General features: G+C 43.8%; 1 protein-coding gene across 15 annotated transcripts in view; it reads left to right on the top strand.

Moving 5' to 3' along the window:
* FUT10 (fucosyltransferase 10) overlaps positions 1-15602 on the top strand; it is a 115135-nt gene that overhangs the window by 34424 nt on the left and 65109 nt on the right. The gene's annotated exons all lie outside the window — the stretch shown is intronic.

Genomic DNA, 15602 nt, shown 5'->3' with positions numbered 1-15602 from the left:
TTCAATACTTCTGTAGCTTCCCATTCATGTTCTGTTCTCCCAGCAGGCCTCATTGTGTGCAGAAACCATGGTGGGGGCTGTGCTGTCTCCTCCGTGCCTTCTGCGCCTGTTGGATTTGGGAATGACTGTGGCAAGAGTCTCGCTGCCCCTGGGTCTTTTTTTGGTCCAAAGGCTAGACCTATAGAGTTGGATCACTTGTTTTTCTCTCCGGTGAAATAAATGGTTTTTCAACTTAAAAAAAAAGTTGAAAAAAATTATATAAAAACAAAATTAGGCTGGGTATGGTGGCTCAGGTCTGTAATTCCAGCACTTTGGGAGGCCGAGGTGGGTAGATCACCCGAGGTCAGGGGTACGAGACAAGCCTGGCCAACATGGTGAAACGCCATCTCTACTAAAAATACAAAAATTGTCCAGGAGTGGTGGCACACACCTGTAATCCCATCTACTCAGGCAGCTGAGGCAGGAGAATTGCATGAACCAGGAGGCAGAGGTTGCAGTGAGCCAAGATCATGACACTGCACTCTAGCCTGGGTGACAGAGTAAGACTCTGTCTCAGAAAAAGAAAAAAAAATTGTCTGGGCGTGGTGGCTCACGCCTGTAATCTCAGCCCTTTGGGAGGCTGAGGTGGGCAGATCATGAAGTCAGGAGTTTGAGACCAGCCTGGCCCATATGGTGAAACCCCGTCTCTACTAAAAATACAAAAATTAGCCGGGTGCGGTGGTGTGTGCCTATAGTCCCAGCTACTCAGGAGGCTGAGGCAGAAGAATCACTTGAACCCGGAAGGTGGGAGTTGCAGTGAGCCAAGATCACGCCACTGCCCTCCAGCCTGGGTGACAGAGCAAGACTCCATCTCAAAAAAAAAAAATTAAATTAAAAACTAAATAAAATTAAGCAAGATATAAATAAATTATGAGTAAAATATTAAAAGAAAAGAGCATGTAGATGGCAGTTTCACCAGGAAGCATAGTCATGAGAAGTCTCTGGAAAGGAAACATGTCTTGGATGGGGAGGAATGAATAAGAAAATATTTTTCAGGTACTCCCTGTCTCCTTCCTGTCTTTGATTGATCAAAGTTTGCCCCAGCACTCTGGGTCATGTTATTTTGTTCCTTGGACAGCCACTGGGAAAACTAGAGCCAGTGACAGCATCTGCACCACTAGCCAGTGAGCCAGTGCACCTGCACCTGTGTCCAGCCAGCCTCTTATTATCTGGTGGCAGTGGCAGGGAAGACCCCAGGAGGCGACAAGGCCCTTTCAGGTGATGTGGGAATCCCTGGGGAGTGAGGAGCTGCCCTGCAGTGGCTTTAGCAGGGGTGGAGGTGCACATCAGTGAGCCTCACTCTGGGGAGGGTTGGAACCTCCTCTCTGGGGCCATAGCTGATTCCAGGTGGTCCTCCTGGAGTCATCAGCAGCACTGAATGGAAAGCCAAGGTCTGGTGCCCTGCTAAGGGGCTCTCTCCAGTTCTATAGTGGGGCATGAGTGATCATGGGAAGGGGAAAAAACGTAATAAAATAGCTTTTATGCTTATTTGGTTTGTTTTTAAAGAACCCACAGAGCTACATTAAACCCTAGGTCCTAAGTAGCAGGGTCATGAAAGAGGAATCAGTAGTGGCCTTCCCATTAGTGGCCTTTCCATCATGCCCTCTGGGACTTCCTTTCTCCTCCACACTTTGGGATTATGGGAGTGGGAGGGGTGCCTTGGTGAGGGATGGAAAGAAAAAGCTAGGAAGAGCAAAGACAAGAAGATGAATAAGAGAATCAGATTCAAGAGGGTCCTGTAAGTAAAATGCTTAATGTGGACTTGCTGCAGGGCAACTTTTGTTTTTTTTGTTTTTGAGATGGAGTGTTGCTCTGTTGCCCAGGCTGGAGTGCAGTGGTGTGATCTCGGCTCACTGCAACCTCTGCCTCCCGAGTTCAAGTGATTCTACTGCCTTAGCCTCCCGAGTAGCTGGGATTACAGGCATGCGCCACCACACTCAGCTAATTTTTATATTTTTGGTAGAGACAGGTTTCACCATGTTGGGCAGGCTGGTATCGATCTTCTGATCTTGTGATCCACCTGCCTCGGCCTCCCAAAGTGCTGGGATTACAGGCATGAGCCACTGCACCTGGCTTTTTTTTTTTTTTTTTTTTTTTTAAGACAGTGTCTTGCTCTGTTGCCCAGGCTAGAGTGCAGTGACACAATCTCAGCTCACTGCGGCCTATACCTCCTAGGCCCAAGTGATCCTCCCACTTCAGCCTCCTGAGTACCTGGGATCACAGATACGTATCATCATGCCTAGTTAATTTTTCAAATTTAGTTGTTGTTTTTTTTTTTTTTTTTTCCCGAGACTGAATCTTGCTCTGTCACCCAGGCTGGAGTGCAGTGGTGCTATCTTGGCTCACTGCAATCTTTGCCTCCTGGGTTCAAGTGATTCTCCTGCCTCAGCCTCCCGAGTAGCTGGGATTACAGGTACCTGCCACCATGCCCAGCTAGCTTTTCAATTTTTTTTTTTTTTTTTTTTGAGACAGAGTCTCGCTCTGTCGCCCAGGCTGGAGTGCACTGGCGCAATCTCTGCTCACTGCAAACTCTGCCTTCCCGGTTCACGCCATTCTCCTGCCTCAGCCTCCTGAGTAGCTGGGACTACAGGCACCTGCCACCACACCTGGCTAATTTTTTGTATTTTTAGTAGAGATGGAGTTTCACCGTGTTAGCTAGGATGATCTTGAACTCCTGACCTCAGGTGATCCACCTGCTTCGTCCTGCCGAAGTGCTGGGATTACAGGCGTGAGCCACTGCGCCCAGCCTCACATTTAGTTTTTGTAGAGATAAGGTCTTCCTATGTTGCCCAGACTCTGCAGGGCTATTTTTGAAAAGAATTGTTTAATGAATGATTTTTTTTTCTTTTTTGAGACTGAATCTCACTCCGTTGCCCAAGCTGAAGTGCAGTGTTGTGATTTTGGCTCACTGCAACCTCTGCCTCCTGGGTTCAAGTGGTTCTCCTCCCTCAGCCTCCCAAGTAGCTGGGATTACAGCTGGGATTATGGTTAATTTTTGTATTTTTGGTAGAGATGGGGTTTTGCCATGTTGGTCAGGCTGGTCTCGAACTCCTGACCTCAGGTGTTCTACTTGTCTTGGCCTCCCAAAGTGCTGGTATTATAGGTGTGAGTCACTGTGTCTGGCCTTAATGAATGATTTTAAGTACTTCTATATGCTACAAGGAAATTTATCAAAATTTAAAGGAGCAGTGCAAATTTCCTTTGAAGAGCTTGCTTAGACCTTGGTTATTTTGTTTATCATCCTGAAATTTCTTTTATAATAAAAAATGAATGTGGAATTAGTTAAAATATTTTAATATATCTTTTTGATAGCTAAATATTTCTATTTGGAAATATTTTAAAATTGTACATTTTAATGTATTCTAACACTATAATGTTTAGTATATTCAGACCTTTATATAAGCAGCATATTTGGGATTTCTGTATAGCTGGCACTCTGATGTGGAAAGAGCATTGATTTGGAAGTCAGAATATCTAGGTTTGAGATCCAGCTCTAATACTAGTCATGTAACTGTGAACAATTCACATAACCAATCTAGCACTCCCAAATCTAAATGTACATGTGAATCACCTGGAAAAATTAAAAGAGACAGCATTTTGTTTCCTAACCGTACCAATAGGAATGAGGCCTGGGAACTTGTGTTGTTTTTTATTTTTACTTTTTATTTTACTTTTTTTTTTTTTTTTGAGACAGAGTCTCGCTCTTGTTGCCCAGGTTGGAGTGCAGTGGTGTGATCTTGGCTCACTAGAACCTCCACCTCCCAGGTTCAAGCAGTTCTCCTGCCTCAGCCTCCCGAATAGCTGGGATTACAGGTGCCCACCACGCCTGGCTAATTTTTGTATTTTTAGTAGAGACGGGGTTTCACCATGTTGACCAGGCTGGTCTTGAACTCCAGACCTCATGTGATCTGCCCACCTCAGCCTCCCAAAGTGCTGGGATTACAGGTGTGAGCCATCGTGCCTGGCTGTATTTTACTTTTTAAATAGAGAGAGTCTCACTATGTTGCTCAGGCTGGTCTGAAACTCCTAGGCTCAAGAAATCTGCCCACTTCAGCCTCCAAAGTGCTAGGATTATAGGCATAGCCACTGTGCCAGGTCCCCAAATTTGTGCTGTTTATGAAACTTCCCAGGAGATAACGGTGTGGTTCTTCAGAGGGAATGTGTTTGGGACAGCTCCTAGGAGATCTCTTAAGTGGTTTCCACTGCTAATATTTATGACTAAATATAAAATCTCTAAGCTTCATTGTGGAATTTGTAGATGTATCTTTGGTTTTATCTCTTGTTATTGCTCATATATGCCTATTATTTATTTGGTGTTAGCCTTGATTGGTAAAAAAAATATCCAATTACAGCATTATGCCTTTGGGAATATATAATCCTCTTTAATACATCAGCCCTCTAACAAAGTTTCCAAGAATGTTTTGTGTTGAAATTGGAAAACTGTAATCAAGAATGTGAATTTTGATGATTCCTTCAAAGGAATTATGCAATTAGGGTATTCTTTTTTTTTTTTTTTTTTTTTGAGGCAGGGTCTTGCTCTGTTGCCCAGGCTGGAGTTCAGGGGCTCAGTCTCAGCTGACTGCAACCTCCGCCTCCCAGGTTCAAGCAATTCTTGTGCCTCAACCTCCCAAGTAGCTGGGACTACAGGCACGTGCCACTGTGCCTGGCTACTTTTTGTATTTTTTGGTAGACACTGGGTCTCACCATATTAACCAGGCTGGTCTTGAACTCCTGGCCTCAAGTGATCCACCTGCCTTGGCTCCCCAAAGTGCTGGGATTACAGGTATGAGCCACCGTGCCTGGCCAACTAGGGTATACTTTTAGCCACATGGGCATGATTAGCCTTTGAGGAGCACTTAATTATTGGACTAATATGGCATCTGGTGATATCTGAAAGTGTCAAAACGAGTGGTCTCTGCTTAGAATAAGATACTTAGCTGATGCTGAGCAAAAGCATGGATCCAGGAGGGATGACTTTGAAATCCTTCTCTAGCATCTCTACCCAGGCCCACACAGACCCACAATGCACACTTTCCAAGGGTAAGTGTGCATGTTGCCATAAAACCGTAAAACTCTTGAGGTTGAGGGGGCTCTGGAGTCATCTGAGTTAGTGTCTGCCACAGTATACAGGTGTTCCTAGTTTTCTTTAAAACAATGTCTTTGGCCAGGTGCAGTGGCTCACACCTGTAATCCCAGCACTTTGGGAGGCCGAGGAGGGCGGATCACCTGAGGTTGGGAGTTCGAGACCAGCCTGACCGACATGGAGAAACCCCATCTCTACTAAAAATACAAAATTAGCTGAGCATGGTGGCGCATGCCTGTAATCCCAGCTACTCGGGAGGCTAAGGCAGGCTAAAGCAGGAGAATTGCTTGAACCCGGGAGGTGGAGGTTGCAGTGAGCCGAGATCCCACCATTGCACTCCAGTCTGGGCGATAAGAGCACAGCTCTGTCTCAAAATACAAAAATAAATAAATAAAACGATGTCTTTAAATTTCCTCTGTGAGCAATAACTGTAAAACTCCTGGTTTTTCTCAAGTCTTTGACACATGATTGGCTTGAGTGGTCCATATTCCCTTTTTTCTCAAGGTAACTAAACACTAGTTTTTAATTTTCATACATGATGTTCAGCAGTTTGCAACCTTTCTAGTCAAATTGTCCCATAGTTTGAAGCAAAGGCAAACGATCACACTCTACATTCCCGGGTTTCCTATTTTCAGCCTCTAAATTTGGTTTTCCTAGCACTGCCTGGTTAAGTCACCAAAAGATTGAGAGGAGTTGAAGGTATAAAGATGAAAGGACCATTTTTGATTTTCGGGGCAACCAAGTTACTTTGGCTTTTGCTCATCCTGTAACATTGATCTCCCTGGACAGTGCTCTGTCTTTAAAGCGTAATAATGACATTTGGCACCAGGACATCATAATGCTCATACAAGTCATAGATTTTCTCAGTCACAGCCTGGGTGTGAAATGGGGGTTGGTAATGGCGTTGGTGGAGTAGAGGGTGGTGAGTTTTGGCACATGGGAAAGTTTGCTAGGCTTACATATAAACTGGAGTCTTTCTTTTCTTTTTTTTTGAGACAGAGTCTTACTCTGTCATCCAGGCTAGGGTACAATGGTGCAATCTCGTCTCACTGCACTCTCTGCCTCCTGGGTTCAAGTGATTCTTTTGCTTCAGTCTCCTGAGTAGCTGGGACTACAGGTGCCCACCACCATGCCCAACTAATTTTTGTATTTTTAGTAGGGATAGGGTTTCACCATGTTGGCCAGGCTGGCCTCAAACTCCTGGCCTCAAGTGATCCGCCCATCTCGGCTTCCCAAAGTGCTGGGATTACAGGTGTGAGTCACCATGCCCGGCCCATTTTTTTTTCATTTTAGTTAAGATCAGGTGTTTCTCCTCATTGTTGGTTGCATGCACCCGTACCTCCTGTACCTTTTCTTGCTCAGCTTTTTGTCACTGTCTCTTCCTCCCCTTCCTCCATCTGCCCTCCCCCTCAATTGCTTCATGCATTTCTGCCATGAATTATAGAAAGTACGTATCTTCTTTGTAATACCCCACATGCTCTATTTTATACTGTATTATTCCTTGGAAGAAAGAAGCCAAAGTTGATTTACATTAGTCAAACAATGATTACATACTCAGTTTGACAGAAACAACTTCTGTCTTTATGCACAATGGCAGATCTAATTTTATACATTTCTATACTTTGCAGAGATAATAGTGACTTTTTTGGCAGGGAGAGGGGTGATGTGAGGCATGTCATAACTAAACTCTCTACCCTGAATTGCTTGAGAAACTGGAGTAATGGAAAGACCTTGGGTTCGAGAGTACTGCAGTAAATATTGCGCCGAATTCATCTCCACCACGTTACATCTCTGACATTGGCATCTTTACTTAATATCTTTAAGCTTCTTTTCTTATTTGTAAAATGAAAATAGAAAACCATTTTCTTTAGGGTTTTTGTAGGGTTTGAGTATAATTCATCTAAAGTACACAACATATTGCCTGGGGCAGGGTGGATGCCCAGTAAGTTGTATCCTGTGACTTAGCATCATGCATTTGTTCAGATGAGCTGCTGTACACAGTTAAAGAGCAGTGGCAATAGGATTATGATATTGTCTTAGCCTGTTTTGTGCTACTGTAACAGAATACTGGAGACTGGGTAATTAATATGCAACAGAAATTTATTGGCTCATGGTTCTGGAGGCTGGGAAGTCTAAGATGGAGGGGTCATCACTTGGCGAGGTCCTCCTTGCTATGTCATCCCATGGTAGAAGAGCCAAAAAGAGTGAGAGCAAGAGGTTGGACTCATAGTCTCAAACCCTTTTACCATTGGCATTAATCCATTCAGAGGGTGGAGCCCTCATGATCTAACCACCTCCCATTAGGCCACACCCCCCAACACTATTGTGTTGGGGATTAAATTTCCAACACATGCTTTTTGGGAGACACATTCAAACCATAGCAAATATATTTAAAAGCTGTACTAATCAAGATGGTTTTCTGGGGGAAGGTTCTTCTTTTGAATAGGTTACCATCTCCCTTGTTAGTCTAAAGCATCCATCTGTTTTGGGGAGAATAGGACTATTGCAGGAGAAAAGTTTGACATTCATACTCAATTTTGACATTGATAATAGGGTCTTTCCTATAAAATAATAAGAGCCTTCTTGCTTCTCCTTTGACATAATAAGAATGAAGATTAGAATACTCAGTGCTTAGATTTCTCCTGTTGAGAACGTGCTGCTTCCAGTGGTGACAGCTTGGTCAGGAGCCTTGACACTACATGGTTGAAGGAAGAAGAGACAGCCTTATGTCTTTTAGTCTTAGGTGCTGGGAAAAGAACCAGGAGAAAGAAGGAGATGAGGAGTTGGAGGTCATTTTTTTTTTTCTTTTTGAGACAGAGTCTCGCTCTGTTGCCAGGCTGGAGCGCAGTGTTGCGATCTTGGCTCACTGCAACCTCCGCCTCCCGGGTTCAAGCGATTTTCCTGCCTCAGCCTCCCAAGTAGTGGGATTACAGGCATGCGCCACCAAGCCTGGCTAATTTTTGTATTTAGTAGAGATGGAGTTTTACCATGTTGGCCAGGATGGTCTTGATCTCCTGACCTTGTGATCCGCCCACCTTGGCCTCCCAAAGTGCTGGGATTACAGGTGTGAGCCACCGTGCCAGGCTGAGGTCAGTTTTTATATTCGCTCTTGCCAACCCCAAATCTTGCTTTGGGGATAGCTTTTGAAGACAGGACTTTAGAAATATCATGGTAAGTTGAGGAAACCACAAAGACAACAGGTTTTGAGATAAATTAGTTATTTGGGTAGATTGGCTGGCCAGGCAGCGGGCTTGTGGTCTGCTTTCCAAGCTTTTGGTGTTTTAAAATTTTTTTCTTTGTAAGTACTGGTTATAGCAAGATAATTTTTTTTTGTTTTTTGTTTTTTTTTGAGACAGAGTTTCACTCTTGTTGCCCATGCTGGAGTGCAATGGCATGATCTCGGCTCACTGCAACCTCTGCCTCCTGGGTTCAAGTGATTCTCCTGCCTCAGCCTCCTGAGTAGCTGGGATTACAGGCATGCACCACCATGCCCAGCTAATTTTTTGTATTTTTAGTAGAGATGGGGCTTCTCCATGTTGGCCAGGCGGATCTCGAACTCCCGACCTCAGGTGATCCACCCATCTCGGCCTCCCAAAATGCTGGGATTACAGGTGTGAGCCACCGCGCCTGGCCCTTTTTTGTTTTTGTTTTTGTTTTAAAGAGACAAGGTCTCCTACGTTGTCCAGGCTGTTCTTGATCCTCCCATCTCTGCCTTTCAAGTAGCTGGGATGGTAGATGCATGCCACCATGCCTGGCTGCTCACCAAGCCCCTTTGTTTCCATATTAGATGTTCTGCTTAAAGTGAAGTTGTAAAGTGAGCACCTGGGCCAAAGCCTGGGCAGAGTGTGTGGCAGTGATTCCTCTGCAGGGGGCTGCACGCTTGTTTGCCTAGGGCAGCCCGGCTTTCACCTGCTGTCCAAGGCTTCTCTGCAGTTGGTACCCTCTGTCACTGGTACTCTCTGGAATAACCATATAATTTATGGTACAACTGGCACACATAAATTATGTGGTTATTCCAGAGAGGGTACCCTTGTGAGCCCTGAGTGGGGCTGAGTCCTCAGTGGAACATTCCCCAGGCCCTGGGAGGGTCCCTCGGGGCCAGATCATAAGGACGCCAGGTGCCGATTTCAGCATTCTGAGGTCAGAGAAATCAGAGGACAGAAATTACATGGCTTCCAGGCCCTCCTTTCCCCTGGCAAATGTAGTCATAGAGGAGAGCTGGGGAGGGAGGTAGGACCTGGGAAATCTGAAAGGCAGCCATTTTTACTTAGAGTGAATGTTACCTGAGAGCACAGTTTTAAGGTTTTGCCTTAGATCAGATTGAATCTGTTGTTTTACCTTTGTATGCCCAGGGGATGGGGACTCATGAGAAAAACTGGATTAGTTACAGAGAAGATATACTTCACTTCCTCTGCAACACCTGAGCGCTAGGTGAGCAAATTTTGTAGGCTTGTCAATGAACAATTACTTTTTCCTACAGCTTCTTTGTGTCTTCACTGTGCTTTCATTCCTAAAGTTTCTCCAGCTATTTAGACAAGATCACTGTGAGCCTCATAGCTTATGGTCAACACTTTTCTAAAAATATTTAGCACCAAAATGAAGCAGAGACAGTCCTCATTTTTCACTACTTCACATTTTCTTTCTCATTCAATACTGACCACAGAGATAGGTAATACTTCATATATGGGCAGAGTCCACTTTATATCTATAATGCCTTTAAGAGGTGATCTTCAGGCCGGGCATGGTGGCTCACACCTGTAATCCCAGCACTTTGGGAGGCTGAGGCGGGTGGATCACATGAGTCCAGGAGTTCAAAACAAGCCTGGCCAACATGGCGAAACCCCATCCTATTGAAAATACAAAAAATTAGCTGGGCATGGTGGCAGGCGCCTGTAATCCCAGTTACTCAGGAGGCTGAGGCAGGAGAATTGCTTGAACCCAGGAGGCGGTGGCTGCAGTGAGCCGAGATCGTGCCACTGCACTCCAGCCTGGGCAACAAGAGTGAATTCACTAATCTTTTTTTTTTTTTTTTTTGAGAGGGAGTTTCGCTCTTGTTTCGGCTCCCTGCAACCTTTGAACGCCTCCTGTGTTCAAGTGATTCTCGTGCCTCAGCCTCTCGAGTAGCTGAGACCACAGGCATGCACCACCAGGGATGGCTAATTTTTGTATTTTTTTGGTAGAGATAGGGGTTTCACCATGTTGGCCAGGCTGGTGTTGAACTCCTGACCTCAAGTGATCTGCCCGCCTCAGCCTCCGAAAGTGCTGGGTTTACAGGCATGAGGCACCATGCCTGGCCCATTGAGCCCCTTTTGCAGCTCCTTCCTCCACCCTCCCCCCTCCTCTGGCTACACCGATTTTCTTCAGGTCCCTTCTAACATCCCAACATGCTCCTCCTAACCTAGACCCTAGACCTTATACTCAAGCTGCTTCCCCCTCTGGACTTTTTCCTTCTCCTCCTTTTTTCTGTTTATTCCACTCATCCTTCAATTTCAGCCTTAACCACCATCTCCAAGAAGACTTCTTTGACCTGACAAGGTCAGATTCTGTATTATAGGCTTTCATAGCATTTATTTATAAAATTTTTTAATTTTTATTTTTTTAAGAGAAAGGGTTTTGTTCTCTTGCCCAGGCTGGAGTGCAGTGGTGTGATTGTAGCTCACTGCAGTCTCGAACTCCTGGGCTCAGGCAATCCTCCTGCCTCAGCTTCCCAATTAGTTAGGACTAGAGGCGTGGACCACCATGCCCTAATTAAAAAATTTTTTTTGTAGGCATTGTGTCTCACTGTGTTGCTCAGGCTGGTCTTGAACTTTTGACCTCCAGCCATCCTTCCTTCTGGGCCTCCCAAAGTGCTGGTATTACAGGCGTGAGCCAGCACCCGGCCTCTTAGCATTTCATCACACTTTTGAGTTCTGGTATTATACTTACTAATATGATTCTTTGTTTAATGCCTGCGTTTTTCACTGTACTGTAAGTTCCATGAGAACAAGGCATTTTCTGATTTTGCTCACTTTGCTCACTGTTGAATCTCTAATACCTAGCACAGTGCCTGGCCCTGACCTCAGTTAAGTGCTGTGCGTTCCTGAAACCTGAAATGAGATTTCTGTGGCAAGAGCAGTGGCCTGTTCCATTTGGCGACAAGAGGGGGCAGCAGAGAGCTACCAGAGTAGAGGCCTCTAGTTTATCTTTCGGGTTAGCAAATCCAGTTTGTCAGGCTGTTTAATCAGGAGTGGAGGAGAGGGTGGAATGTCGAAGGGGAATCCAAGAAGCAAAAGAACAGGGATTATCCAGAAGAAAAATTGAGTGAAAGGGAGGAACTCCGAGCTGGAGTTAGCTGGAAAGGGATCTCAGCTGTGAGTGGTACACAATCTGTGGCCGGGCATCCTGCTTCTCTCTAGGCCTTTCGAGGGTTGGAAAGCATCCTGTCCCAGTATACCTGGAAGCCCTAATGATGCAGACAGACGTGGTATAGGAAGAGGAGAGAGAAATTACATCTTGCTGGTAGCAGCTTCATTTAGGAAGCTTCTGCATGGCAGGTGGGTAGTACTCCTATCCATTGCACAGGACATAGGACCATGAGATTGGCTGTGGGACACAGGGAAGAAATAGGGAGGGATGGAAACTAACATTTCCTAAGTAGCTTCTGTGTTACAGGCACAAACGAGTCCAATATGGCCAGTATTTTCCTTATTTGAAAGATGAGGGTCATGGCTTAGAGAGTTACAGTAATTTGCCCAAATCATATTGTGGCTAAACTCAGTTTTTATCCCTAATTCCCATGGCTTAAAAACCCATGTTCTTTCTCATATACTCTGGTGACTTCTTAAAGATTTTAGTAATGGCTTTTTTTTGAAATGGAGTCTTTCTCTGTTGCCCAGGCTGTAGTGCGGTGGTGCGATCTCAGCTCACTGCAACCTCCACCTCCTGAGTTCAAGCAAGTCTCCTGCCTCAGTCTCCTGAGTAGCTGGGATTACAGGCATGTACCACCATATCCAGCTAATTTTTGTATTTTTAGTAGAGATAGGGTTTCACCATGTTGGCCAGGTTGGTCTCGAACTCCTAACCTCAAATGATCCACCCGCTTCGGCCTCCAATAGTGCTAGGATTACAGGCGTGAGCCACCACCCCCAGCCAGTAATGACTCTTTTTTTTTTCACTGCTGTGCCTGAAGAGAAATAGACCCTTCTCAGTTATGTGCCATATTGGTAGATTCAAAATCTATACTAGAAACAGTTATCCCTATTTTTAGATTTGTTGGCTTGTGAGAAATTTATTAACATAAATATAAAATGTTGCATTTTAGGCTAACGGCATATAATCTCTGATTGTCAACAATGACTCAGAATTTGAAATGTCCAAGTTCTATATGGCATGCCTGTGAGGGTCAAAAACTGCAAGAATTGGGCCGGGAATGGTGGCTCACACCTGTAATCCCAGCACTTTGGGAGATGGAGGCAGGAGGATCACTTAAGCCCAGGAGTTCAAGACTAGACTGGGCAACATAGTGAGACCCTATTTCTACAACAAATTTGAAATATCAGCTGGGCATAGTGGCAAGAACCTGTAGTCCTATCTACTCAGGAGGCTGAGGAAGGAGAATCACTTGAGCCCAGGAGGTCAAGGCTGCAGTGAGCTATGATTGTGCCACTGTACCATGGCCTGGGTGACAGAGTGAGACCCTTTATCAAAAAAGAAAAAAAAAAAATTGCAAGAATTGTCATCTTGATTTTATATCAAAGGATACAAACTTATGGGGAGGGTTTTTGGTCAAAGTGTTAATCAAGTGAATACCAGTGTAGGGAATAGGATCTCTGCTCCTGGATCATAAGCCAAAATTAGAAGCACCATAAAGCGGGTTAAAGAATTTCTGAATCATGGGTCATGCTTGTAATCCCGGCACTTTGGGAGGCCAAGGTAGATGGACTACTTGAGTCCAGGAGTTCAAGACCAGCCTGGGCAACATGGCAAGACCCCGTCTTTACAAAAAATACAAAGAATTATCCAGGCATGGTGGTGCATGCCTGCAGTTCCAGCTACTTGGGGGGCTGAGGTGGGAGCATTGCTTGAGGCTGCCTGGAAGGTGGAGGTTGAAGTGAGCCGAGATCGTGCCACTCCAGCTTGGGCAACAGAACAAGACCTTGTCAAAAAAAATGATTTCTGACCTGGAATATAACTATCAGAGAAGAAACATTCTTGTGAAATCCTCTAAGAGAGGATTTCTCAATAGAAAACAAATCCACCCTATTGTAGGTATTGACTATAGCATGACTTGAACACTCCAGTCCAAGTCAGTCTTTAGCAAAAGTTAATCTTCCTGATTAGCAAATTGAGTATAAGATCGAGGTCTCAGAGCCTGGGACTTTGGGTGGAGGGGCAACAACGTTGTGGAAACTGAAAACTGTGGTTTTTTTTTTTTTTTGAAACGGAGTTTTGCTCTTGTTGCCCAGGCTGGAGTGCAATGGCACGACCTCACCTCATTGCAACCTCTGCCTCCTGGGTTCAAGCGATTCTCTTGCCTCAACCTCTCAAGTAACTGGGATTACAGGCACCCCCCACCGCCACACATGGCTAATTTTGTATTTTTAGTAGTGACAGAGTTTTACCATGTTGGCCAGGCTGGTCTTGAACTCCTGATCTCAGGTGATCCACCCGCCTCGGCCTCCCAAAGTGCTGGGATTACAGGCGCGAGCCACCGCGCCAGGCCTGGAAACCGAAAACTGTTGAAGTCAAGGGGAAACAAGGCACACTTCCTCTGTTATCTAGTAGCAAAGGAAGAACATCTTGGAACTGAACATGTGTCAGAATTTTGGCAGGGAGAAACGTGATTTTATCAAAAAGTAAATAATGCTGAGGAAGAAAATACATTCTTCTCATTGCAAAGAAAAGACTGTGAGGGAAAAGCAGGGTTTTGTTTTGTTTTGTTTTTTTGTATGGTTGTTTTTTCTTAGACCAAAACCATTTGATCTAGGGAAGTTGGCCTAAAAAGTTTGTTCTTTTTTTCCTTTTAGGAGGTGATGGAAGGCATCAAGGTGGGCCTTTCACCCATTAATCTCTCCATTTTCCCCTCCAGAAATGATTTAGATTCTATCATCTGTGTTGACTTGCCCATGTTCACTAGAGATTTGGCTTGGGCAGTTATTAATGATGACAATGATCACTCTCCTTTATGGCATTTCATGCTTAAAAGAATTCTTCAGACTGCCTCCAAACAACGAAACGAGTTCTGAACAGTCATTGCCAGACTCACTTAATGTTCCTTTGGGCATCCACTGCATATCAGACTTCTGTCCAGCACTGCATTTGATTTGAGGCATGTACAGTACTCTCAAGGAGTCGAAGACAAACAAATGGGTTCTTTCCCTCAAGTGAATAAACATTTGTTTAGAACTCAGACATATTTCCCCATTAATTAAGACCAGGTTCCAAGGCCCTCCCATTAAACCTTTTGAATCCATAATGAACCATCCTATAAAACTAGTAGCCTCGCCCTGAATTCTGGGTCCTAGGTCATATCCTAATAGGCTATGACCACATGGAGGTGATGGAAGATCCAAGAAGAAGAGAGAATATGGCATTCGAAGATTTAGTTAAATTTCTAGTTTATGAAATTCAAGATGCTTGTCCCACAAAGTGACACTAGAGGGCAGTGCATACAGCAAAACCTTGCAATGGAACAAGACTGTATTCCCATTTCCAATTAATGCTTTTTAAAATTCAAATGTCAGCTCTGAAGTCTTTTCATTTCATTCCATAGATAAAGGGAAAATATATTTAAATTATATGTCATCATAAAAAATATCTTGAGGATGAAGAATTTTGTTAATATTTATCAAATTAATAATTTGATAATTTTAAAAATTAAATAGTATTAACATTTCTTTCATAAAAAGGAAGTTCTTGTCCCTTCTTCTTCCCACCTGTCTTTCCTATAGTTTCTTCTGAATTTACGTTTGTATTTCTATTTAATATGAACATACATATATTTTTTCTTTTTTTAAATTTAATTTTCTCTTTTTTTAAACTGACAAATAATTTTACATATTCATGGGATACGTAGTGATGTTTTGATACATATAATGTGATTAGATCAGGGTAATTAGCAAATCTATCATCTCAAACATTTATCTTTTTTTTTGTGTTGGGAATGTTCAATATCCTTCTGGCTGTTTAAAACTGTATAATATATTATCGTTAACTATAGTCATCTTAGAGTGGTTTAGAACATGAGAACTTATTCCTTCTATCTAGCTGTAATTGTCATACTTATATTTCTTGAGGCAAGTGATTATTTGGTTTGTTTTTAATGAATTTCCCCGGATACATTTTTCTGCTCCCCCAAATCTATCTAATGTAGTCCAATTTTATTACATCAGAAATCATTATTTACAATGAGATGTTATAATTGAAACTTTTCATTTTGGCAATTTTCTTATGCAAACAACAGATAGAATGATATAAAGAATGCCCATTTAGTCTTCATCTA

The sequence above is a fragment of the Pongo pygmaeus genome, chromosome 7 (assembly GCF_028885625.2).
Source record: "Pongo pygmaeus isolate AG05252 chromosome 7, NHGRI_mPonPyg2-v2.0_pri, whole genome shotgun sequence".
NCBI classification, from domain to species: Eukaryota; Metazoa; Chordata; class Mammalia; order Primates; family Hominidae; genus Pongo; species Pongo pygmaeus.
This window is presented reverse-complemented; position numbering and strand designations above follow the sequence as displayed.